Source organism: Myodes glareolus, chromosome 5 (genome assembly GCF_982192425.1).
Source record: "Myodes glareolus chromosome 5, mMyoGla1.1, whole genome shotgun sequence".
NCBI classification, from domain to species: Eukaryota; Metazoa; Chordata; class Mammalia; order Rodentia; family Cricetidae; genus Myodes; species Myodes glareolus.
The window spans coordinates 35,929,125-35,935,124 of NC_142030.1; the positions used below are offsets into that span (position 1 = coordinate 35,929,125).

Consider the following 6,000-nt stretch of genomic DNA (forward strand, 5'->3'; position numbering starts at 1 on the left):
CAGGCGCGCAGCTCCGGAGCGGGAGCAGAGCTCCGTTCCCATTTAAGGACTCCAGAAGCGTCTTCCGAGGGGTGGGAATGCGAACAAAAGGCGAGCGCGGCCGTGTCGGGCCGCGGGGCCGGGGTCTCCCGCAGGCCCCGCCGAGGCGCGTCACGGGCTTCCCGGCGCGGCCACCGTCGCCCCAAACTTCGCCTGTCTCCCGCGGTGCACCCGCACTCCGCGACCCGCGAACTCACCGGGATCCCGAGAAACTCATCCTCCAGCGCTCGGCGCAGGCGGGCACGGACAGGCGCGGGGCGCCGGGGCCCGGCTCGGCCTCCGCCCTCGGCGCGCAGCGGCCCGGGCCCTGTCGCCCCTCGCGCGGCCGTGCGGTCCTCGTCTCGCGCGGGAGCTCGAACCGCCCTCCCTCCCTCCGCCCTCCTCCTCTTCCTCCTCCTCCTCCGCGCGGCCGGCAAGCAGATTCCAATCTCTGCCGCCTCAGCCGCGGAGTACGCGAGCTCGCGGAGGGGGGGGGGGGAGGGGCGGCGTGTGGGGGAGGGGCGGGCCGGGCGAGCAGCGCCGGCGCGCGCGCGCACTGGAAAGGACCCGCCAGCTCTGCGCGCACCCGCCCCGGGGCGCCGGCCCCGCCCCGGACACGAACGGGGCCGAGAGCTCGGCGGAAGTGCCCGAAGGGCCCATGGAGCTCGGCGCCCCTCTGCCGGGAAGGAGGGCCGGCGGCCGGCACGGGGGCGCCAGGTTGCCGCGGGAAGGGGGGCCAGCCTTCCGCGCACGCCGCCCCCACCCACGTGACGGAGGGGCTGCTGGCACAGGACTGCGTGGAGTAGACCATGCGGGCACACCCCTTCACGAGCCGAAGCTCGGGCCGCACGTGAGGAGCTGCGGGGTTGCTCCGAAGGCACTGAGTTCCCGTAGTGCGGGATCGGTTGCCCGTTGGGTTTGTGATAGAAAAGAAAAGTGAAAAATGTAGCTGCACCGCCTATCTTACTCACCCACCCACCCCACCCCCGCTCCCGGGTCCTGGATCTAGCCGGTGGGGTGGGACGTGGAGGTGCTCGCGTTCTCGGGGGCACTAGCGAAAACCGCGTTTCGGCCTCAGGGCGCTGGGGTGGCTGTGATCTGCGGGGCCGCGAATTCCTCGGCCCTAAGATAAGGAGCGACGGGAGCCGGCTGAACTGAAGTCAGCGGACTATAAATAAGATTCTCAATCCACCTTTGGCTCAGCGGGGTGACCTCGTTTACCCTCCCGAGTCCCATTCCCTCCTTTTAGAAAATGCAAATCGCTGTCACTACCTCTTTTCTTTCTTTGCCTCTCATTCTTCGTACAAAATGCCATTGAAAGTACAAGAGCCAGGACAGCTAGGGCTGTTACACAGAGAAAGCCTGTCTCAAAAAAACGAAAAAAAAAAAGGTATTAGGTAACCTGTTTATGAAGAAGAAAAGATTTCTTTTAAACCAGACATTAAATAACGAACTTCTTCGATAAGTATTTGAACAAATACAATGTTCGATTAATTCATTTTTCTGAAAGTACTTTAAATCTCTTGGAAATTCGCTTAAAATAGAGAGCATCGGGTGGTGGCGGTGCACGCCTTTAATCCCAGAACTCTGGAGGCACGGATCTCTGTGAGTTTTGAGTTCGAGGCCAGCCTGGTCTACAAGAGCTAGTTTCAGGACAGGCTCCAACGCTATAGAGAAACCCTGTCTCAAAAAAAAAAGAAAGAAAGAAAGAAAAGAAAGAAAGAAAGAAAGAAAGAAAGAAAGAAAGAAAGAAAGAAAGAAAGAAAGAAAGAGAATGTACTGGGGCACTGATACTTGTGTATTTACACACATTCTGGCATGAGGAATGAAAAAAAACTTAGACCCCAAAATATTCCCTCATTCAACTGAAAATACTTAAATTCCCTTATATTCTAGTTTAAACTGGGGGGGAGGAGGGGTGCGCACGCACTCCTTTTCTCCTTTATCTACTTTTACCTCCAGAACCGTCAGAACTCCGTGATACTCAATTACATTTCAGTTATGTTCTCTCATCTTTTGAACTCTTGGGCTGTCTCGGCTTTGAGTCATTGCAGTCTTCTCGCTGTCCCGCAGGTTCGTATGGTGATAGTAGAGGTTTCTTGCATTCAGCGGATTGTTACTTTCCTTTCTTGGTGTTTCTACACACTCCCCCTCTTTAATTTCAAGGAAAAGAGTGGACCTTTTGTTCCAGACTCGTTGGCCAAAAGTCGTATGCCAGTCTATGTTCTGTAACAGACACCCATGACAAGTGGACCTAGTATGACCTCTGCAGCCTAATTAGATTTGGGGGCTAGAAATAAGCCTATAAAGAAGGCAGTTGGAGCTTTAGGATATCCAGTCTGAAGTGCACGAATTGGTTTTGCCTACCTTGAGTGACATGCTGCTGAAATAATAGCAAAATGGAAACATCAGATTTTAATTCTTATCTGTGCTTCTCTACAAAAAGATCCTTTTCAAATATTTGGCACTGTAACTTATTATTCTCATGCTCTTCTTAAATCAACTCACCTAGTACGCAGCCTTCAATCGGTAGCATATCACAGCCCATCCCCTGCCTACAGACAAGTGAGCTGAGCCAGGACATGGTTTGCCTTTTGGCTCTTGGCATGTATAAGCATGCCAGCCTGTTTCTCCGGTTTGCCTGCCCACTAAATGAACAGAGAGCCAAGAGCCCAAGGAGACATCTGGACACGTACAGTCTGGCCCCCAAAGTCAAAGGCAACACTTCAAGGTCCAATTTAACATTCTGTAATGCAGTAGAATCCCTTTAAGTAGGTTAATAGAAGGGACTAGAAGTGGTCCTTTTCCTCTGGGCAGTCAGTTCTATCATAGGTCCTGAGAGTGGCAGTTGTTGCCTGAGCGAATCAGGAAACATTTCCTCCCAATAGGTCATGGCTCCTCCACCACACGTTTTGGTTTGGTTTGGTTTGGTTTGGTTTTGTTTGAGACCAGGTTTTTCTGTACAATAAATAGCCCTGGCTGTCCCAGAACTTGCTTCGTCGACCAAGCTGGCCTTGAACTCCAGAGATCCAACTGCCTCTGCCTCCCAAGTTCTGGGATTAAAGACGGGAACCACCACATCCGGCTTCAGAACACTTTTTCTAATTGCCTATCTTATATTAATACCCCAGATTTTGTTTTCTTTATATTACTTTTTATTATCTGAAATTACTTAGCTTATGGCCTGAGCCCCTCAGCCCTGTAGGGTGTAAACCCCAAGAGAAGAAAGATGTGTAGATCTGTTCTCCCCTCTCCTCAGATCTCGGTGCCTGGTGTGCAGTACTCAGTGTTCGTTAAATGCTGTGCCTGGTGTTAAATGACTGAGATAGATAAGCATGGATTTCCTCCCGGCACTTCTGAAACTCGACACTAAGACCCTTTCAGTGATAGGAAGTAGCATGACTACAGGAAAAAGGTGAGGATTGGCCAGGGAAACTGTGGATTACATCATCCTTAGTGAAATAGGGACTTCTGCCTTCAGGGATCCAAGTTCAATAGATTAATCCAAGTTAATCCGTCCAAAGTCATTTTCCTGTTGTAAAGATTTTACGAGGCAAAAGGCAGCAGTAAGTCATTGTGGGTATGGAGATAAGAGCTCAGTAAAGGCGAGTGGAGGGATGCCCTTGGTAGGTGACACTTAAGTTTGTTACAAACCCAGTATTAAGTGGATAAACGTGTTATATCCTGGGAAGTAGAGGGAACATATGCAATTTTCAGCCTGGACACTACCATATCATTTTATTAATGATAATCTATCTTCATTTGCATACAGTATTTTATTTCTCTGTTTTTCCTTCTAAACTTTTTTTCTTTCCTTTTCTCCATGTTAATTTTGCTTTACTTCGAAGCACTTGTTTTCTATGACTGAAAGGCATCTCCTGGGCTGTCTGTCATAGAATAACACCACTTGGTCCTACGTAGTTGGTGGTCTCTGTTCCTCCCCATCTTAGAACCCAGAGGCAAAGGGAATCCCAGGACTTCTGTGGAGTATCCCTCTTCCTTGATTATGTGGGGAGCCCTGACCCTGGTCCTTATCTAAGAATGGACCCATAGCCCTTTTATGTATGTATGTGTGTATGTATGTTTGTATGTATGTTTGAATGTTTGTTTGTTTACTTGTTGTTATTGGGTTTGGTACATGCCTGGCATAGCTTGCAAGAAGAAACTTCCAAAATTGGTCCTCTTCTACTATGTAGGTTTCAAGCATTGAGCCCAGGCTATCAAACTTGGCAATAGGTGCCTCCACCTACCAAGCCATTTATTTAATTTTTAGACAAGGTCTCATATATTCCAAGCTGGCCTGGAAGACACTGGCAGAGGATGACCTTGAACTTCTGACCTCCTGCTCCCACCTGAGAGCTGGGAGTACAGGCTTGTGCCACATCACCAGGTTTCTGCAGTGCTGGGACTATAACCCAGAGCTGCCCTCGTGCCAATCAAGCACTCTGCCTGTTAGGCTACATCTCTAACCTTGGCCCTGTCATATTCAAATCCTGCACCGTCAGCCTGCCGAGACTGCAGGTTTTCTCAGTCTGTTGTCAGGATTCACCCTAGTCCTAGAATCCAGACTGGCCATGCTATGTGCCCTAGCTCTTTGCTTCTGTGTTCTGTGTTCCTGACTGTTCTACCCGGTGTGTAATCAGTTCTTTCCCCCATTTCCTCAGGCTGGGCATCCTGGTGCCAGCTGTTCTCCTAGATACCACCTGTTGTTTGCTCTTCTCTGGTTATCAGGTGCTGCCTACGGAACTGGAACTGCAATTCCTCCCATCCCAGCTCCCACTCAGTCCAGCACAAACCGTGTCCTTCCCTGTTGTGCTGTATAGCTCACCACCCCATCTTCTCCGCATTGAGGGCAGTAAGTTAACTATTACACTAGAGTTTTCAGCAAGAAAAATATATAATATATATGTATATATAGCGTAAAATGTTATATAAAGAAAATACATATGTATATATACTGGATATACTATAAATAATTTTTGCCTTGTAAAAATATCCTGATTTGCAAGTTATGCTGCTTTTGTTTTTCTCAGTACTGAAGGTAAGCCTTGTCTATGCTAAGCGTGTGTTCTACCGCTGAGCTACATAGCACCAGGCCCTTATCCTTGGTTTCTATCATGCTGCTTGGCATAACAGTAGGTAATATTTATTAAGCAGTGACTGTATGATGGTTTATGCATCATATATGCTCCTGGCACAACTCTCATTGGCGGCAGTCTTAATAGCCTGCCTCTAACAGTTAATGTGAGTCTCCATTTGCTTTTGAAACAACTTTCTCGCTTCTTTCAGAGACACATAATCCTGTATTTAACCATAAGCAGTCCCTGTGTTTCTCTAAAGTGTCGATTATCTTTATTTAGTTTGCTGTGTACCTTAAACCTGTCTTCCTCACTGTATGCCTGAACTATACTAGCTCACCTCCTAAGTGGCTCTCCTCTCAGCTGGGCATGCCACTTTTTCTAGGCTTCTTCTAGTAAAACACCAGATTCCCATTCAGTCTAGAAACACTGCTTTGCGGCAACCATCTGTTAGACTTTTCTCCAGAAAAGACTGTGTACTCCTAACCATTTATGTTTGAGTAGGTGCTTCTCAGCCTCCCAGCCTAGGAAGAGACGGCTAAGGGCATCAAAATACAAAAGGTGTCAGAATCTTTGCCTCTGCAATTCATTGTTTTCAAAGTCCAGTTGGAGGAGGGAGGTAATCCCAGACTGCTATTGTCCTCCTTTTTCTTCTTGTCTCACCACCGCCCACCCACCACTCCCCACACCCTTACCATTATTGCTATAGTCTCAGTGCTGAACACCGGGGGTGCTAGGTTACTAACGGAAGCACTGTTCAAACTCTGCCTTTCATGGCTGGTGTTGTCCAGAGTCGCTTTTACTCTCTTTCTTTTGGGTTTCTCTGTGTAGACCTGGCTGTCCTGGAACTCGCTTTGTAGACCAATCTGGCCTCAAACTCAGATCCTGCCCACCTCTGCCTCCC

The 6,000-nt window shown here is 49.1% G+C and overlaps 1 protein-coding gene across 2 annotated transcripts in view; it reads right to left on the bottom strand.

Annotated features, from left to right (window-relative positions):
* The window catches only part of Bmpr1a (bone morphogenetic protein receptor type 1A), a 109,075-nt gene extending 108,690 nt beyond the window's left edge, over positions 1 to 385 (bottom strand). Inside the window, exon 1 of one of the 2 annotated variants that reach the window (XM_085687857.2) lies at positions 237 to 385. The gene's annotated coding sequence lies outside the window, so the exon portion shown is untranslated. The remainder of the gene's footprint in view (positions 1 to 236) is intronic. The other variant, XM_085687858.2, reaches the window with a different exon arrangement.
* Between the last annotated feature and the right edge of the window lie 5,615 nt (positions 386 to 6,000).